At 38.1% G+C, this 21,101-nt stretch overlaps 2 long non-coding RNA genes across 2 annotated transcripts in view; one reads left to right on the plus strand and one right to left on the minus strand.

Annotated features, from left to right (window-relative positions):
• Positions 1–31: 31 nt before the first annotated feature.
• On the minus strand, positions 32–1,498 carry LOC311432097. The gene is made up of 4 exons (XR_014689820.1): positions 1,174–1,498; positions 934–1,091; positions 653–739; positions 32–500 (listed from the first exon to the last, which is right to left on the minus strand). It is a non-coding gene; the product is annotated as an uncharacterized lncRNA (long non-coding RNA).
• Positions 1,261–21,101, plus strand: part of LOC311432098 — a 58,555-nt gene continuing 38,714 nt past the window's right edge. Inside the window, exons 1-2 of the long non-coding RNA XR_014689821.1 lie at positions 1,261–1,389; positions 6,146–6,230. This is a non-coding gene — a long non-coding RNA (uncharacterized lncRNA). The remainder of the gene's footprint in view (positions 1,390–6,145; positions 6,231–21,101) is intronic.

The raw sequence follows: 21,101 nt of genomic DNA on the forward strand, positions 1-21,101 counted from the left end.
GTGGAAATGAGCTTCTGATGTCATTTCTGTACAAAAAGCTTGGGCTTAATGCGTTTTCGGCTGAGGAGAACCCCATTGGAAAGCTGGGTGTTGCGGTTCTAGGCAGCAAGTTTGAGTTAAAAACAAAGAACGCTTCCATGTGCAGGGTACAAGCACTGATACAGCTCTTTAAAAAACATCACAAAGTGAAATGTGGTGTGAAATAGCATACCACAGTAAAACAATAGAGGACCTGTAGCTCAAGACTGATCGCTGTGCTGCATCCTTTTGGGGCTGATTTTATTTACTGTTTTTCTCTGGGAGCCATTCTTTCTAGGTGAGAGTCTTCTCCAGCCTCTTGCCTGTGTTTTGACCCACTACTGCAGATACAGCTGACAATCTCCGATTGTCACACAAGGTTTCAGAATGCAAGCTTGTAGTGCTGTTGTCAATGGTTGAAAGAGAGACCCTGTAATAGGACACTGAATTTTGCATGCAGAATAAAAGTTTTGACATCGGTTCTGGAAGACAAGGTTCAGAACAGTTCGTGAGTACAGAACCTGTAATGAAGCCACCTTTCCCCCCCCCCCTCGAGTTCTTGAAAGAAACACTAAACAAATGGATAGTTCATGTCTGAATTTTATCCTTGTTTCTATACTCATCTGACAATCACATTTCCTCGTGCTGTTTCTTCTGCTCTGTTCATATGGATATCATATGGCTTCCATGCTGTTGAGAAATTTCTCTCTCCTCCAGGACTCTATGTGGATGAAGATAGCAAATTCATTTCCAATTATATCAGTTTTATAGACTGAATGGCTGAAAACAGGCACTATTAGCTTTTTCTAAGCTGGAAAAGAATGTGAGAATGTGCTTACTTAAACTATACCATAGTGGTGGAAAAAAAAAATAAATCAGATACGCAGAATGAAAGGGGTAGCAAATTAAGATTACCTTTCTCTTCGAAAAACTTCCAATGCTCCTTCTACCCTGCAAGTGGTGCTTGAATTGTAGTGGTTTGTGGCTGATGCAGTAATCAAAATCTTATTTGTAGTGTCTTTATAGCAGACTGCACAGATAAGGAATTTAGTCACTGGAGTTAAATGTTCTTCCTGAAGCAGAAAACCACAACTAAGGGACTGAAACACAAGGAAAGCATGGGGGATGGAAGAGAAATGAAAAGCTAGAGCATACCTTTGTCCAAGGTTTTCATTGTATCTAACCTCTCTGTCACTTCTATCCTTCTAATTCTTTCAGGAGATAGAAAAACATCCTCTGTCACTATAGAAAAGCACTCAAATTTCCATGCTACTACTTGAAACATGGTGATGCTTTTAAAGCAGACATTTTCCATGGCCTTAACTGCTCACAGGTCTGTCCTAAAACCAAAGTAGCCACTGTGCATACCTAGTAAGTACTGTTCATAAACATTTTTATAATGTTTGACCTTAAGAGTGACCTGAAGATTAATGGATATGTTGTATCAGTTTTAATGGGCCTCTTCTCCCTTGGATGCACACATGTGACTCCCATTAGCCTTAATGGGAGTTATATGTGTGCCTAGAGGTTAGACAAGACCTCTAAAGGTGCTGTTATGCTCTGTTGTATTAACGATCTCATAATTGCTGAGGTGCTGCACCTTTGCGTTGAAAGCAAACTAATTAAATCAGTCTAGTATAAGTTGGTATACTAACATACCTGGTATGTATGTGTTTTTTTCCTATGAGTCTCTCAGTACATAGATGTGGAGGCCAAATCAAATGTGGAATTTAAATTTTAACTGTGACATGACTTTGTTTTTAAATATCTTTTTAAAATCTAAATGGTTTTGTGAATTTGATTTCTAAGGATGACTGTTTATGCTAATGCAGAGGAAGATGAATGCAATGTTTTATTTTATCATTAACATGTACACTGCGAAGAACTGAATTGATTCTTATTTTTGATGTTCCAAATCATGCGCTTTGAAAAAGGCAGTTAGGTCTAGAGGATTAATATGAATCTTGATGTTGAATTTTAATTATAGCTCTGTTGCTCATTTCTTCTAAGTGCCTTTAGACAAAGCACTTCACCTTTCTTTGATTTCCCCATATGTAAAATACCTGCTTGCTTCATAGTGATGTAGACATAAATTAATGTCTGTTCTCTGCTTTGAAAGCATAAGACTAGTCCATCCAACTGTGTTCTACTGGCATAATAATGACAGCTCAGGAGGTGGGGAGGAAAAAAAAAAAAAAGCCTAACCAAAAAACCTAGCAAAAGCCCTGGTGGAGATGTAGATCTGCTGACAGAACTAATTCTGTTCCATTACTTTATGATGCATAAGGCAGGGGAATTATACTTTTCTTTTTTTGGTGGAAGAGGTTGTACCGTAGGCAAATCCTTTTATATTTTATACACATTAGATGTTTTTATTGATCAAAATCATGATTAGGATTTGACTGTTACTATTAATGTTTGTGTGCTGTCTTCTGTCACTATTTACATAAGTTTGAAAATTAACTATGATGTAGTCGTCTTTGCAGGTATAAATCTGGTGAAAGAATGTATCTTAATATTTACTTTCTGGAGGAAAAGATTGTGTGGTAACCTCCACAGTCTAAGTTTTTCTTTTCTTGTGTCAGGTGAAGGTACTTTATATATGCTCAATTTTGTGATTCAGTTCTGCTGTTTATGAAGTAACATAAAGATCTTGCATCTATTCTGATTAATTTTATTTTGCCTTTACGTGGTTCATAGTCTTTATTAGAAAGCAACAAATTTCCACTGGTATTGATGGTATTGTCTCAGTATCTTGAAATACATGGAAAAATCTTGTGAATGGTATTGTAAGTATACTTTCAGATTTTGACTCCAATGTATACAACGTGTGATACATTTATATCATTTTTCTTCATCATGTGAATTTCAGAGATTAATTTCAATATATATCTATATCAAGTAACCTGAGTTTATTTCTCCATTACTCTTTTCTTTTAATGAAGAACTAGTTATTCCTCTCAGTGTTATATTAAGTATACATAGAACGTTGAAGTTGAAAATGAAAGTTGAATCTAGCTCACTTCATTTTTAGTACATATATACATTTTTAGTACATCCAGAAAAAGAGAAGGAACAGGTTTGTTTTATAACCCTTGCCAACTGCATACCTACCACCCCACCCTCTGAGATTTTAGTTGTGCTTCTGTGTACTTGAGGTTCTTTCTCCTAACTTTTTTTTTTGATGACATACTGAGATAGGGATTGTGTCCTATGTCTTTTTATTGTCAAGCACCAGACCTCTCATGAAGGAAGCTTCTATGGGGGAAAAATACATATTTATTTTGGATACTAATAATAGACCAGTTTTCTAAGGAGAATAATCAACATCTTCAAAAACAATTTAGCTATTTTTTCTCTTTGTCTAGTATAACAATGCTTTTATTATTTTTACCAGTATAATGGTTGTCACAAAGTGAGTGTTTTATTATATTCCCTGTCATTTAAGTGTGATTAAATGCTGGAGCAAGTTGCTCAGGCAGGATTTAGGGTGTTCATCCTCAGAGATGCTCAGAACTTGACTGGACACATACCTGAGCAACCTCCTGTAGTTCACCCTGCTTTGAGCAGGCTTTGGACAAGAGGTCCCTTCCAATCTCAACCATTCTGTGATTGTGTAATTTGTGTATTTTGTGAAGACTTTCATTGTATATCAATTCAAATATTTAAAATGGTAATTGAGGCTGAGTAGCCCTATTTTATCCCTATCTTTAATTTAAAAGCATGTAAGCAGAAGTAGTTAGCATAACGTGATTGGCCATGTGGAATGTTATAAGGCTAAACAATAGAATATATACAATGCACTGTACTGAATAAATTAGTTTTCTCAGAATGGAAAGACTGTACAAGGAATTGATATGCAAGCTTTTAATGCAAGCTGCTTTATATTTTAGCCTCAGTTGACATGCTACTAAACAAATATTGCAATAAATGCTATTTGCATTAATTACCTGTGTTTAATTTTCATGCATGAACTCCCAATTGCCTTAAAATTATTTTATATTAAGTATAATGATTTTATCTTAAGGTTTTAACAAGAAGGAATGAGGTAGACATTTTTTATTTTTTTTTTTTATATAATAGTTAAATTTTAACTAAGTCAGAAATATGAGGTGGTTTAATGGGAAGTTAAAATGTTGAAGTTGAGAACAAAAGCAGGATACTGGGATTCGTTTGAGTTATAGTCCGATTTTGAATCGATTATATAACTTCTAATCCTGGTTCATTAATGTTGTGATGTTACTGTATCCAGTCGCTTACCCCAGTTCTGTAGAAAGCTAGCCGAATAGGTAAACTAAAGTCAGTTTAGCCTTTCTGTTTTATAGTCCTGTGCCTTTGTTAACAGTTTCAAGCTTTAGGGGTCTGAAAGCTGGCATAGGTACTCTTCACTTTTGACTGTAGGTGCTACTAAAACAATACAAGTGGAAAACGGATCTGTGATACCATTTCAGTAACAATTCATTTGAACTTGCCCCAAGAGCTCTTAAGGATTTTAGAATCCTATCGATCATTAGGAAGTATTCCATAAAGCTGTTGTGTATGCCAACTGCATTAAAAGACACCAAAGGAAAAAGGTGTGCTGTGCTGCACGTGCTCAAATAATTGTACTGTGCTGCATGTGCTCAAATAATTGTGAGGGTAATAAATAACTTTAGACTAATGATTCCTATACGAACTTAAATAATAATAATAATTAAAAAAAAAGAAAAAAAAGACATGAAAGCCTAATAATGCTTTTGGTAACCTGTACATTTATTACATCTACTTGCACACTTCATAGATAGAACAAAATATATGGCTTCATTTGTTAGTGGTTGTTGGAGAGATTGATTTGATGTGCTTTCTCTACTTGTGTTGATCCCAGGTACAAAAATTAGTACATTAGTACAAAAGTTGTAGACATTATGCATGGAAATAGGCTAAAGAAAGGCAAGAGCCTTTCTTGATTTATTCTTTTCTTTTCTTCTTTTATAATCAAATTTGAATTATTTCTGTCCCTTTTATTTTTGTTTGTTTTTTTTTTTCAGTAAGATGACAGAGTCCAACTTTGTATTCTTTTATAAGAGAATAGTTCGTTCCATTCAGTTCATTGTGCAACTAATGTCACAGAAAAATCCTATAGGAATTCAGTGCTGTTTAACTCAATTTTCATAAGCCACTGTTGCTCATAACTGGCTTAAATGGGCTAAGTTCTGAATGAATTTATGTAATGGTAAACAGTAGTATTTGTTGGTTTTTTTAGGGTGTTAGTAAAAAACTAGGGTACTATGTTTTCATCAAACTGATAGAATTTTCACGTTATGGATTATTTCAAGTTAGAGGAGCTTATCAGCAAGTATGTTCTTTGTGATGTAATGGAAGAAAAAAATATGAATATTCATGCAATTATACATGCAAAATCAACTAAGTTATGCAGATACCTAAAAGGAGGAGGAGAACTGGATTTTAGAGGAAACCTCTGTTGTGTTCTGATATCAACAGCAACTTAGATCACGTTGGTATCACATCAGAATAATGTTTTACAGCCTCTGCCAATTTAAAAATCAAATGGATGTTAGATTTGTATAGAACAACACGTTTGACTGACAGAAAAGGCTGTTATAGATGGATGTGATGTTCTATCCTTGTATAACAAGGGTTTTGACTGACAGTTTAACAATAGTACACTTTCTATCCCATATATTCTAAATGATTATTATTACAGTACAAAACATTTTTGCACTTGCTGTATATAGATAACGTACACTTCTTGTGTAATAACATTCAAGAAGAGAGGGTTTCTTTTATGTCTTAGAGATGATGACAATTAATGAAGGTTCTGTCTGACACTTATAACCAATGTCAAGGATTGCTATTGTGGTGCATGGTAATGTAAAAACTATTGGGTACTTAGCTCCCAGTGAAGGATCAGCATAACTCTTGACACATGCTATATGGTGGATGAAATAAATCTCCTTGGAGAGCAATAGAAATATTTCTTAAAATGAAGAGCACCCTTTCTGTCTTATAATCCTTCTTTTCAGCTTTGTAGTTCTTTGCATATCTGTAAAATGCAGTTTTAATCTGAAAAGTTACTGTTTGAAATGGTACTTATTAATGCAACAAATTTGCTTTCTGTGCTTTTCAGTCAACATTGCTCTGATATGAGGCTGAAGATGATTCTTCAGAACAGTGGCTAGAGATAAGGAAGGTATGCTTTGTCTTGTTTGTAGGTATGTGTCTCATTTTCTTTTGGGGAAGCACCTTTTTGTAGTATCTTTCTCATTTTAAGATTGACACTTCAGGTTCTTGGCAGTTTTTGTCCTTTAGATCTTTGCAGAATTATGTACACTAACTTGATTCTCAAACCGTAGGTGTCTCTTACTTTGTACAGATTTTAATGAAAGCAGGTATACTACAGTGTTTACATTATATTTGATGATTATACAAAGGTAAACATTAAAATCCAAACTTCTTTGTAAACTTCACTTCAGCATTGCATGCAGCTAATGAAGAAAGCATGCTATTTTATCACCCTCACAATGAAATATGCCAAAAAAGATTTAAATGAATAAAAAATGGGGCCATGCATGTTTATCAAGACAAGTCTCACTTTTATCTGTCTGATTATCTAGACAGGGAAAACTTGGTAAATACAAAGATTGCTTTTGCTGTATTGATTTTATAAATTGGCCTACTGTGAAGGATATTTTTCTTAAATGACTTTGAATTTGGTAATGGAATTAAATAGTTTGATTTAATAATTTTAATAAAAATTGTAGTTTTATCAATATGAATTGCAAAGTTTTTAAGTGAAGCCAACTAAAACAAAAACAACAACAACAACAAAAAACAGTTTTCATCATGTGGAGTTATATTGATTTTCACATAGTTCATTGTGATCTGCTACTTAGTTTGAGAGAGAACTAATGACAGTCATCTATATTTGCACTGACTTCTACAGGTTGTTAAAGCATGTGCTTTGCTGACCACTGAAAACTGAGAATTATAGACTCAGATTGTGTTCAAGTTTCTGAGCAGGATACATCCTGCTTCTACATTATTTAGGTACAGAATTGTCTGTTACTTCCTCTCAGCTGACCACATCTGTCCATGTCCCTCTTGTTTAACATCTTTTCCTGGCATCTTTTTTCTTCTTGCTATCGTTGCTTTACTGTCTGTTCTGACTTTGCTCATTGTCCTTCATAAGTAAATATGTGAATATGTGTCTAAAACTGTCTCATCTTAGTTCCTCCCTAGTTTCTTGTGCTTTTTTTTTTTCCTTTTCTTTTTTTCTTTTTTTTTTCTGACCTTTTACATCACTGTTTCAGTAGAAGTTGTCTATCTAATCTACCTAAATTGTCTTTGGTCTTTCTTCCTTCTGTTATGCTTCCGTCATATGTGAACTCTCAGTGCTCAATTAGTGAAAGAACAAAATGCACAAAAGATGTTCCCTTGCTGTCTTTTCTTGTCTTTGGCTTTGTTACAGCCTGGAACACAGACAACAAGGGAATGGATTAGCTCGTTCATCTCCAAGTTGTAGAACACTTAGTAGGGATAGTTGTTTTTTTTTTTTTTTTAGAGACTTTTTCTTTTGGAATGAATTTTCTGCTGAACATACGCAAAATATAATTTGCAGAGATTCACAACTTGCCCAAAGGTGAGAAACGGTGCAAGGTTTGGGAAAATATTATTTTGAGATAGTTCATCACATATGCCTTATTTCAATCTCTTGCATTAAATAATGAGTATGATTTTCCTTTAAAAACATTTCCTGACTTTTGATAAAGACAAAACATTTCCTATGTACTTTGTTTTTAAACTGCCAGCTTAGTTACGTTTTTTCACCTGGGGAGCTGAAATATTAGTTTCTTTTTAGTTGGACAAAGTCTGACATCTTGGAAGCATTTGTTGTACAAAGAACAGCACTTATAAATAACTGTAAGGGAAATACACACACATTTGTAAAGTTGTGTATTGTCTTTATGTAGCAAAGTTTTCATAGTGAGGGTCTGCAGGGGCAGCCTCTGTGAGAAGTCTAGAATGTGAGACAGCCCTGCAGACACTAAGGTCAGTGCAGAAGGAAGGCAGAAGGCACTCCAGACACCAGAGCTGAAGTTGTCCTGTGGCCTGTGGAGAGGCCCATGGTGAAGCAGGCTGCAGCCCATGGGTCCCATACGGTGCAGATCTCCACACTGCAGTACATGGAAGAGCCCCCGGTTGAGCAGGTGGATGTGGCCTGGAGGAGGCTGCGGCCCATGGAGAGCGCCCGCAGGAGCAGGCCCCAGGCTGGAGCTGCAGCCTGTGGAGAGGAGCCCACGCAGGAGCAGGGAATGTGGGGGGAGCTGCTGCCTGTGCATAACTGTCTGTTCCTGACCTGTATTGGAGCAGTTCTGAAAGAGCAGCTGCATGGGAGGGACCCCACACTGGAGAAGGGGAAGAGAGTGACTGTGAAGGAATGGCAGAGACTCTGGCGGTTTTACTCAGGTGGCAGCCAAGCTCCACCACAATCACTCTTTCACTCCCCCTTCTCAAAGGGAAAGGGGGAGAAAATACGATGTAAAGGGCTCAAGGGTTGAGATAAGGACAGGGAGATCGCTCAACAATTATCATGGGCAAAACAGACTCAGAGTAGGGAGACTAGTAAGTTTTATTGCCGTTTACTAACAAGCTAGAGAAGTCAGAAACAAAGGAAAGAAACCAAACACACCTTCCTACTATCCACCCTCTTGCACCTCCTCCTCCCGAGTGGTGCTGGGTAATGGGGGAATGAGCTCCATGGTCAGTCTGTAACACTTCATCTCTGCTGTTCCGTCATGGTCACTCTCTGCCCCTGCTCCATGTGGGGTTCCCAAACTTATCCTTCCCAAACTGATCCTGCATGGGCTTCTCACAGACAGCAGCTCTTGAAGAGAGTTCTTGAAGAACTTCTCCAAATGTGGGTCTGTACCCCAGTTCATCCACCAGAACCAAACTGCTCCAACATGGTTCCCCCACAGGCAGCAGCTTGTGCCAGGTCACCTGTTCCTGTGTGGTCCCGTCTTCATGGACTACAGGCCTGGCCTGGAATCTGCTCCACTGGGGGTTCTCCACAGGCTGCAGCCTCCTCCAGTGCAGGTTCACCTGCGCAACTGTGGTCTCCTCCATGGAGATCTGCACCACCGTGGTACCTCATGGGCTGCAGAAGGACACATTGATCTGTTAGAGTGGTCCAGAGGAGGGCTACAAAGATGATCAAGGGGTTGGAGTGCCTCTCCTACAAAGAAAGGCTGAGCAAGCTGGGGCTGTTCAACCTACAGAAGAGAAGACTCTAGGGTGACCTCATTGCAACCTTTCAGTACTTAGAGGGGACTTAAAAAGGATAGGGAGCAATGCTTTGCTCAATCAGATAATGACAGGACAAGGGGGAATGGTTTTAAACTAAAAGAGGGGAGATTTAGATGAGATGTTAGGAGGAAATTCTTCACTCGGAGGGTGGTGAGGCACTGGAACAGGTTGCCCAGAGAAGCTGTGGATGCCCTAGAGGTGCCAGGTTGGATGGGGCCCTGGGCAAACTGATCTAGTGGGTGGCATCCCTGCAGGGGCGTTGGAACTAGATGATTGTTGTGGTTCCGCTCGAGTGGGCAGCCGAGCTCCACCACAGCTGCTCTCTCACTCCCCCTCCTCAAAGAGGAATGGGGAGAAAATATGTAAAAAGGGCTCAAAGGTTGAGATAAGGACGAGAAAATCACACAGTAATTATTGTAACGGGCAAAACAGACTTGGCATAGGGAGATAGTAAGTTTTATTGCCTTTTACTAACAAGCTAGAGAAGTGAGAAACAAAGGAAAGAAACCAAAAGCACCTTCCCCCCCGTCCACCCTCTTCCACCTCCTCCCCCCTGAGCAGCGCAGGGGAACGGGGGAATGAGGGTTATGGTCAGTCTACAGCACTTCTTCTCTGCCGCTCCTTCTCGGTCACTCTCATCCCCTGTGCTGTGGGGTCCCACCCACGGGATACAGTCCTTGATGAACTGATCCGGCATGGGCTTCCCACAGGCAGCAGCTCTTCCAGAACTGCTCCAGATATGGGTCCGTACAACGGGGTCCATCCCTCAGGAGAAAACTGCTCCAACCTGGCTCCCCCACAGGCAGCAGCTCCTGCCAGGTCACTTGCTCCTGTGTGGTCTCCTCTCCACGGGCTACAGGTCCGGCCCGGAATCTGCTCCGGCAGGGGTCTTCCACAGGCGGCAGCCTCCGTCGGTGCAGGGCCACCTGCTCCACTGTGGTCTCCTCAATGGGCTGCAGCGTGGAACCCTGCTCCACCGTGGTACTCCATGGGTTGCAGGGGGACATCCTGCTTCACCATGGTCCTCACCACAGGCCACAGGGGACTTCTGCTCCGGCGCCTGGAGCACCTTTCCCCCTCCTGTACTGACCTTGGTGCCTGCAAGGCCGTTCCTCACTCCTCTCACTCTCTCAGCTGCTGTGTGGCGCAGCGTTTTTTTCCCTGTCTTAAATATGCTCTCACAGAGGCGCAAAACAACATCGCTTATTGGCTCAGCTCTGGAAAACAATGGGGCCCTTCCCAAACATGGGGCAGCTTCTAGATCCTTCTCACGGAAACCACCCCTATGGCCCCCCTGCTACCAAAACCTTGCCACGTAAACCCACTACAATGATCTTTGAGGTCCCTTCCAACCCAAGCCATTCTATGATTCTATGACAGGCAGGGGGGAAAAGGGGGATGCATCACTGTCTATGTCAGTCAGCAGCTGGAGGGCATGGAGCTCTGCCTGGGGATGAATGAGGAGCTGAGAGCTAATGGGTCAGGATTAAAAGGAGGGCAGAGATAGGTGACATAGTGGGGTCCGCTACAGGCCATCTGATCAGGAGGACCTGTAAAAAGTAAATGAGGTCCTCTATAGACAGCCTGCTCCACCACAGCCCTCTCCACAAGCCACAGAGGAACTTTGTCTCCAGCACCTGGAGTGCCTTCTCCCCCTGTTTCTGAACTGACAATGATGTCTGCAAGGCTGTTTCTCACTCCTCACTCTCCCAGCTGCTGTTGTGTTGTGCAGCAGTTTTTTGGTTTTTGTTTTTCCTTTTTTTCTCCTTTCTAAAATCTGTTCTCACAGATGCGCAAACATCAGTTATTGGATCAGCTCTGGGCAGTGGCAGGTCCTTTTGGAACCTACTGAAACTGGTTCTTATGGGGCAGCTTCAGGATTCTTCTCACAGAAGCCACCCCTGCTGCCCACTGCTCCCAAAACCTTGCCACATAAACCCACTACAGAAACAAAGCATTACAGACTGACTGCAGTCCCCGTTCCTCTGAGCTGCTCAGGGATAGGAGGTAGAAGAGGGTGGATGGAAGGGCAAGTGTTTTTAGCTTGCTTTCAGTTTTCTCACTGCTCTAGTCTAGTAATAGGCAATAAATTACATTAATCTCTCTATGCTGAATCTATTTTGCCTGTGGTGAGTGGTCTCCTTGTCCTTACCTCAACCCGTGAATCATTTTTCATCATATTTTCTCTCTGCCTGTCTTTGAGGAGGGGCAGTGAGAGAGATGTTGTGGTGGAGTTTAGCTGCCCATCAGGGCGAAACCACCACAAGTTATATTATTATTATTATTTTTTTTTTTAAATTTTAAATTAATCTCCTTAGCAGAGAGGTTTCCTCTCGGAATAGAGACACGATTCTAGTCTCATAGATAATATTTAATTTGCAAGATAGTGTAATGAAAATATGTTAATAGCTTTTTCAGTAAGTTAATAGCTTTCAAATTCTTACTAATTAGTTTGTTAAAATATTCTATTGGTAAAATACTTCTTTTTTTCCCTGGTAAAACTTAAAAATGTAGGTCTTATAGGGACCATCTTGTGAATAGTAAGGGCAGAATGAGAAGTAGTAACAAAATTGTTTAAAAAGAAATAATTAGCAAGTGAGTGATAAAGGAAGCTGCCATAATTTGCATCAAAGATCACTTTCTGTCATTTTACAGCAAAATCTGATATAGTGTACAAGTGGATCTTGCATAGAAAGTAAGCATTCTTTGGAACAAGGATGAGAAGGCAAAATTCTTGTGATGGCACACTTGGTCCCAGGTGTCTTGGACACCTGACTACCTGCTGCTGCAGGAGGGATGAGTAGTATCCCATTGTCAGCCCATCCTTGGTGGCTAGGGTGCCATGGAATTAAAGCATATGTCTTCATAATTGATTTTTGTATCCTAGGTCCCCTACGTTCTGACACTGTAAAATCTAGGTTTACTTCTCTCTTTCTGTGGCATTGTTTAGTAGTACCTTCAGATAACCCTCTTCAGGGCTATCTAAAGCAATGCCACTTATGTCCTTATACATTCAGTCCTCTGATATCCCTTAAATCACCATGCAGTTTTTTTTCATTTCTTTCTTATGTCCCTTTAAAAACTTGTAGTACCCTCAGATTCCTTTTGCTTCTATCAGCTGAGCAAAAGGCATCATGTGCTGTGTCTTATTACAAACGATACTTGTGTTTAATACAGGAATACAAGTGCTGAATGGCCTGCTGCCTGTCTCCCTATTCTACCACCAGTCAAGAAATTGATAGAGATTATTTCCACTGTTTTTTTTTCTTCACCCTCCTCTGTACCACACAAGTTTTAATGTTTTTGGCAATTCAGTTGCTTTAAGTTTTCATGGAAGTAGGTCACTGGATTAAAATTTAAGCTAGTATAGTATATGAAACAATCCAGAGTTGCAGAATTTTACTTGAGATAACTGATTATGAACCAGCATGAATCTCTGATTGTGATGAGAAAAAGAAAATGATGAGCAATTAGACAAACACTTCCATAAGCATATTCTCACCTGCTTCCCAGTACAAGTACATTTTGCTGTGAGTTGTACTCAGTCCATGTGAATACCTCTGGTATGGCAATGGGCATCAAAGCCTCCTTTGATTCAGGTGGTTTGTGTAATGGATTCTGTCTGCTACTTTGTGTTAATGGTTCCTGTAATCCTGCAAGCCACTGTCCCAAAGGGGTGTTCATGCCCTGTCTAGTGGCTAGAGAACATTAGGAACCTTGGCGGTGTCCCTGCCTTACTGTGAGTGGCCCTTAGTCACTGTCCCTCAGTTGTGTCTGTACTGCTTTTGGCTTACAGTGTCACACCACCACCAAGTGCATCTCTAGCCCCTCACAGCTGCCTCTGTCTTAGATATGGCTAAGCAGAGATGCTGTGCACTTTTCTGATTCTGTTTTTTTGTTTGTTTCCCCATCAATTTTATCTTCTGTGGGACAGGCTGGACCAGCACATAGCAGTTCATGACTTCCTGCCATACAGGTCCCCGTTACAGCCCATGATATTTAAAGCCTGTAACATATGCACAGTACTACTAGATAAAACAGATCGAATGATAGGTACATGACATAGATGTGTACCATTTGTTTCCTTACAGAAATATTGGGGGGGGGAAAAGAAAAAAATGAAGGGCGAAGCTGGAGAAGGGCCTGGAACACAAGTCCTCTGAGGAACAGCTGAGGGAACTGGGGTTGTTTAGTTTGGGGAAGAGGGGGCTCCAGGGACACATTATTGCTCTTTGCAACTACCTGAAAGGAAGTTGTGGGCAGCTGGGGGTCAGCCTTTTCTCACAGGTAAGTAGTGATAGGAGTAGGGGGAATGGCCTCAAGTTGCGCCAGTGGAGTTTTAGTTTGAAGATTAGGAGACATTTTTCAGAAAGAGTAGTCATGCATTGGAACGGGTTGCCCAGGGAAGTGGTGGTGTCACTGTCCCTGGGGGTGTTTAAGGAAAGGTTGGACCTGGCACTTAAGGACATGGTTTAGTGGGGTGACATTTGTAGTAGGGTGACAGCTGATGTTGAAGGTCTTTTCTGACCTTAATGATTCTATGGCATTCTGCGCAGTGTGTGGTGCATGAGTTATCCAAAGCATTAAATTTTCCTCTGCTGTTTTCTCCTAAAAGGTAAGATATTTACATTAACGCTCATGGGATGAATAAGATGCTTACTGTGAAGGGAGAGATTTTTCAGTGAATTTCAGTCTCATACAAGTATTTAACAGGAATCTTCCTCAAAGAATGCTGTTAAACAGCAAAGACCAGAGGAGAAATTGCATTTGACATCCCATCTGTTATACATTTTTAAATTGGTGGTTCCATCTTACAGTTGTTTTAATTCATAAATAAGCAGTTAACTATACTCATTAGATAAAAATAAATACATATTGTTCAGACTTGCATTTGGTTCTTAGGAATATGAAAATTTGGTGAAGATGTGAATTTTCTGTTTAGAATTCCAGCTTTCTGTTCGTTCAGACTTTTCTCAAATGGCTTACTTTATTCTGACTAATGTTAACACTTCAGAAAATGCCATCCTTCTCTCTGAACAGACTATCTCATTTTACTTATGTTACAATTGGTTAGGCCATGTTTCTTAAATCTTAATAGCATTATTTTTGTTCTGGAAAATAATTTCCTGGTTCCATACTTTGGTGAAAATATTTCTTTTTGTTCGTCGTAACATCATAGTATGTCAGCATTTTCCCAGCAAGGTAGTCCTCAGGGAGTCCTATGTATAGTTATTGCTTTCATATGAAATCTGTTTTGGTCAAGTATGATACTATTTTAGGTCTCTCATAAGGACATAGGACATATATGGAATTCAGTTTTGTATAGAACGTCAATTTCTAAAACATTCATATAATAATTATCCATTACTTTAAAATGTGTTGGTGCTTTGTAAAGGAGAGAAAGTCCAGTTCACATGGGGAAAAGGACGGAGCTGTAGAAAAGTATTATATTTTAACTGAGAGAATAATTAACAAAAATAATTTCACTTCTTCCAGTCTTTGTGACAGTCTTGAGTTTATAGAAGGAATTGAATGAGGCAAAGAAGTTTGTTTAACAAACAGGGTTAGAATTGTACAAGGAGTTAAAATTTGTCTTGGTCAGCTTCCAAAAGCTATATCCTAAAGGAAACCGTGTTGTTAGTCTGTTATAGAACCTTTAACCTCTAGTTCAGTCTAAACTTCTAATAAAAGTAAGAAAGCTTGCCTTTTTCCTCAGCAGTTCCTTGGGGCTACTTTTTCAAACATTTGGATTCCCCATAATTGTTTTTATTTCAATACATATAAAGTGACATGCACACACTTGTTATGACAATTAGGGGAAGAGAAAAAGGAAGAATGATGAAATAATGTAGAACGATGAGGAACATTTTTTTTAACTCTTTTTTTTTTTTTTTTTTACTTTTTAACTCAAGTGAAAATTTTGAACAAGGTGATCCTTTTTTAATGGTATGGGCTTAATTTGTCTTTTATTTGCATATGAACTAAAAATAAGAATTTCAGTTCTGCATAAATCATCTAGGTGACCACAATAGAGTTTTGCTTCAAACAGCTGAAGATTTTGAAAGAGAGTTCAGTGACAAAGCTCCTGTGGATGCTGTCATTTTGATAGTAGACTAAATAGTTAACTCAGTTGTGATGATCTTATATTGCTGTAAACAGAATTCTCTTTGTATTTTTTTTTCCCAGCTTTGTGGTTGCTTGTTATTCTCTCTTTTTATTCCTGTGTATGTTTTTTCCCATATCCTTCTCCATATGATTTGAGTTTACTGATTCTCCAAAATATTTGCTAAAATAGATTATATCTTCTCCCTCACAACACCGTGATTGAGAAAAAAGAAGCTTAAGAAAAGCTTTAATTAAAACTTGCAAAAACCTAAAGGAGGTAGCTGATAGTAGGCTAGTGCTTATAGTAGAAAACTAAGCACGTCAATGGACATTAAGTGAAATTTGGCAGATTTAGGTGAGATTTAATTTTTATAGTGAGGGTACTCACTATGCCTGTTGAACAAATGCTGTAGGAATATGATAGACTCTTTAGAGTCGGAATTGGAATTGGAATTGGGGGTGATTTAACACTATGGTATGACAGGTCAGCAAAAAAAAAAAAAAAAAAAGAGTAACCAGCTAAAAATGATGCTAGTGTCAGTTTCAATGACTCTTTATCTCATATTTTGACTTGTATGGAGTTGGTAGATCAGTAGGCTACTAGTATTGTTAGCCATACTTATTTTCTCTTTTTGTGGGGAAAAGGTTTGACAAATGTGAAGTGACCACTCCAGCATCTCTTCAGCCCCTTTATTATGTTGTTTTCCAACAAGAAAGCAAAGTGACTGGGCTACAAATGGAAAGAAAGCACTCGTTTCATCCTTCACTTACAGATGAAATATGTCTAATTTTATTAGGGCATTCACATGGTGTAATTAAACCTTTGCATTGTTTCCTGTTTATAGGGATACAAAAATGACCACATACAAAAACCAAACAAAACGATCTGTCAGTTCACAGTGCAACAACAGATGTGAAGGTCAGGAGTATGATACATGTGTAAGGGAAGAGAGGTTTGCACCAAATGCTGGTACTGTTGAACAGGACCTTAATCCTATGCCATTCTTCTGTGCTTAGAGAGAGAGAAATGCTCCTGCTCTTCAGAATAGGTGCTTGATTCTCAAGAAATGGAAGTCAGTGGCAGTAGAGATTAGAGGTAGCCATCCAAACCTTTGAACAGGAAGCAGCTGTCAGCTGCAGGAGGCAGCAAGTTTCCAGAGAACCACTTTTTTGGAGTCAGCCATGTTGATAGCCATGTCTTGCAGCTTCTCTGCCATGTATACCTATGCATAAAGCAAAATGTAAGTATGAGATACTGGATGTTTTATGTCTTCTAAAAAAATAAAATAAAAATCTTGACTTGTATTTGCATGAAGGTATTAATGCTTACATCTACATTTAACTGTAATATGATTCAAGATGAAGAGCTATAAAAAGGATTCTAAAATGTAACTCAAATATTTTGACTTAATTGTTCTTTATCTGAAACAAATTTGACGATGCTTATGAATTACTAGATATCCTTTCTAAGTTCCATATAATAGTATTTTCTTCAGCTCTATCTCTGTGTCATGTAAAGTCTAGCTGAGCTAACAAGTAGCCTGTCACTTTTGGGCACTGCTGATGTTTCTACTACCCTGGGACCAATTTCTAGAGTTATAGAAGATAACTTTGCCAGTTGATGGGGACAGCTAATGCTATTCTAAAGCTAATGCTGTTGTCTATATGGATTACTCTCATTAATTTAAAAAGTTAGATCTGTGAGGTGAACCCTGTTTTGATGTCAAACAGTACTTTTTTTTCTTATTAATTTACTGTTTACTTAATGATATCCAATGCTTGCTTTCAGTACTGTTTAATACCTTTCTCCACTCAGTGAGAAGATGCACTTCTGCTTTTAACTGTTTCAACTTTTTGCCACTAATACGGCTTTTGCCATTAAAGTTTTGTGTAGTGTGGTAGTTTTTGATGGTGCATTTTTGAAGACAATGCACTACATCCACAAAAACTTTTCCAGACATCACAATTAAAACAAGGACATTTTAAACATTAACGATATCTCAAACCATTAAAAATAAAATATGTCCTTCATATAAAGAACAAATAGCTTGAATAAACAAGGTTGAATTTAAATTTTAACTTGAAATATATTTTGAATTTGCCTGCTAATTCGTACATATATAAGAAATATACATGAATCTGTCATCTTATATGACTACATTATTTCTGCTGTTTATACCTGGTTACCTAGAATGAAACTGGCAATTATAATAATGTATCAATGAGGTACTGTCAAATATTGGGTTTCTTTCTGTGAAGCAAAATCAAGAATGGAAAATTCAGTGTTACACAGCATGATATTTTTATTCTTTAGTGTTAAAATTTAAATAACTAGCATATTAATTATAATTTCTGTCTTCAAAATTGGATGTTCTTCCTAATATGTGAGTAATAAGTTGGACGTATGTGTGCCATGTGATAACTTCTGCATGCTGTGCCAGGAAAGGACCTAAGCTTGACTGCCTATAACAGGTTAATTTTCCCTCTGTGAATGTAAAAGGAAGCAAAGTAGAAATCAATGTAAAAAACATGTTAACATTGCTATAAAATATAATAAAAAAAAAACACCCCCAACGTTTTAGTTGAATTATCCTGCTCTACAGAGACAATAAAATTACGATTTGATTTTATAGTACTTAATCCAGTATTTTGGATTATATAAAGTATACATATATATGTAATACAATGCAAAACATTTATATTTAGGAAATTGAAATAAAACCCTTCAAAATCCATAGCTTTAAATGTTATTAAATGAAATGTATTCAATACAAGTAAATTTCTTACCTTTAGATGTTCTTAATATATGCTCCTTTTGATGAACAACAATATAAAACAATCATGAGAATAACAGAGCCATAAAGCATGAACATTTAAAGTACCACATTTGTTTAAGCTCCAGTTAAATGAAAAGCCAAACCCAAGAATCCTACAGGTGTTCAGCAAGGTGTGGTTGTGATCTGACTACTCTACTCATTTTCTCAAAGTTGAAAAACTTTTTTGTACCTAATAGAAATGTTTGAAAGTCATGGATAGTTGCAGCAGGATTTACCAAATGCTGACATAACAAATGCAAGTAGAACTAAGAAGCAGAAGCACTGAGGTGAGCTGCATACCATTTTGAAGCTGTTCGTACTCTAATGGTACTCTGTTATGAGTGGTGTGCGTTAGCAGTCTGAGAACCTGAAACATTACATGGGCCTCCGAATCATTTATTTTCTCTGTTCATCTTTCTACAAACATTTTCATTGCTAAGTAGGACTTGCTCTGCTAGTCTTAAATGATGAGTAAAGAAAGAGTGGGAGCTTTGGAACCAAACCATTTGGCACTGGAGCTATGTGAGGATTGCTTAATATGTGGATTGAGGACATGAGACAATTGCAGAGTAATAGACATTACAGATGGAAAAAGACCTGTTAGGTCATCCAGTCTGTCTCCTTACCAATTCAGGACTATTCCCTATAGAACATTTTCCAACATTTTGTCTAGTTTGGTTTTAAATATCCCAAATGATGGAGATTCCACTGCTTCCCTTGGGATGCTTTTGTACTGCTTTGCAAATCTCATTGCCAAGTAGTTTTTCATGATATTCAGCTGCATATTTTTTTTTCTGTACTTATTTATTACTGCTTGTATTTTATTTTTCTTTTCTAAGCAATTCTTTAATAATTCAAAATATTAACCATATAAATATTATGTGTTATTATTAATATCAAAGTGACTGTATGTATTGCCTATCAATCCTCTGCAGGGAAATTGTGTTTTTAATTTTGCAGTGTTTTCCTTTACAAGCAATATTGCCAGCTCTCTAATCATTTTCATTGGCCTTCTCAGTACACTTAACCTGTTACTTTGCACCTGAACTCCTCTTCATAGTGAACCTTCTACCATTTCCTTATGGACAAATAAAATGTTAGGAAATACTTTGTGTGTGTTGATATGGATCACTGAGATTAGTGTTTCCATACTAATTCTAAAATGCATGGTGATAGTTCAACAATGGAAAGAAGGAACGGTCACAGTTTAACTATTAAATGTTCACGTGTATACATTATTGATATTCCTCTGTTATGGTATGTTAGCAATGTGGAAGTAAGTCCTTAATGCTTAAATGACTTTTTGCTAAACAACTCTGTGTATAACCTCTGGAAACTAATCACTGAAAAATTTTGTTCATGTTAAGTGCCTATCAGAGCTACAAAATCCTGACAGTAGGCAGCACTTGTTGTGTATCTGCAACATCAACTGAGAATATTATTTTTTATGTTGTCCATTTTGGACTTCTTCAGGGAGATTTCCACTGTTTCCAAGATAGCTCATGCATATGCTATCTCATTGTTTCTGTGGTGCATATCTGATGAAGGCTACCAGCTCATTCAACCTAAATGGAGGGGGGGAAAAAAAAAGTAAGACAATGCTGCAAAAACAAGTAAAACCTTTCCTGATCAGTGAATATCCTGGAATGTTCCTGTTATGATGCCAAGCATATCCTTGAAAGTGGCAGCTGTTATTATACTTCTGTCACATTTTCAAGATGAGTATCGTATCTGTTGCAACAAAATGTACACGTGTTCCATTTTTTTCTATGCCCTGAAACTGCAGAAACAGAGATGAAGTACACTGCAAGTTCCTGCAGAAAGGGTCTTCTCTATCCCTTCCCTCAGCTGAATGCATCTATGGTTCCAAATCTGAACAGGCAGTATTTGGGATTCCTGTGTGAACCAACGAGACATTTTCTTGGATGTTATCTTGTCTCTTGCAGGCCATAGTTCCATTCTAACACACATACTGCTTGAAAAACAGATGTTACAGGACAGAAAGCAAGCTTGAAGGTTCTTGCTAAGTTTAAAGGGCTTAATTTTCTGTTTGATGTTGATAAGAACAGTACTTCTTATCTGATGTTAACAAAAGACATATACTTGGAAATTCTTGCTGTTCTGGATGTGCCACTGGAGATTGTTATTAAAATGATTACTGGTGATATCCTAGTTTTCAGTGATTTGGTCAATATTAAGTATAATTTATTTTCCAAATACATAGTGCAATTCAATATTCTGGATACATTTAGCTGTAACTGGAATTTCTCTTGTATGCTGACACAGAAAACAGTGTACCAACCCAGGAAAGAATTTTCTATGTCTATGTCCTCCTCCTGTTACCCTGTAATTTTTAATTCACTAGCAATTGACAGTAATTGGCCATTACTCTTCTATCACAGTGCATGCACCATGCGCATTTGAATGCAAATAGCAGCTGCCTTAGTGATGCTTTCTTATCTACTTTGTCTCCCAAAAATCATGGTTCTGGTTTGTCTTGTTGAATGTATGACCTCCTCCTGCAAGAACATCCAGTTGTTTGTAAATTTGCAAAGAGTTCTGGACCAGCTGTTCTTGTTGTTCTTTTAGATTTCTTGTACAGATATTACTGACATGATTTTACCTATCTGTCTGATCTCAAACCCATCCACTAGCTGGAAGTCATACAGTAATCTAAGGAACACTCACTTTCTGATCCATCATATGTGCCAGAATACACTGATACATCCATTTACATCCAAAAGAAAGAAATGAAAAAAAAAATAAAATAAAGGTCTGTGTCTTCTGGGTCTTGTTTGAGAAAGAAAAACCTTAAAATTAGAAAGTGAAAAGTGCTGAAAGTAGTGTACCAGGAAA

The sequence above is a fragment of the Aythya ferina genome (assembly GCF_964211825.1).
Source record: "Aythya ferina genome assembly, chromosome: 2".
Classification (NCBI taxonomy): domain Eukaryota; kingdom Metazoa; phylum Chordata; class Aves; order Anseriformes; family Anatidae; genus Aythya; species Aythya ferina.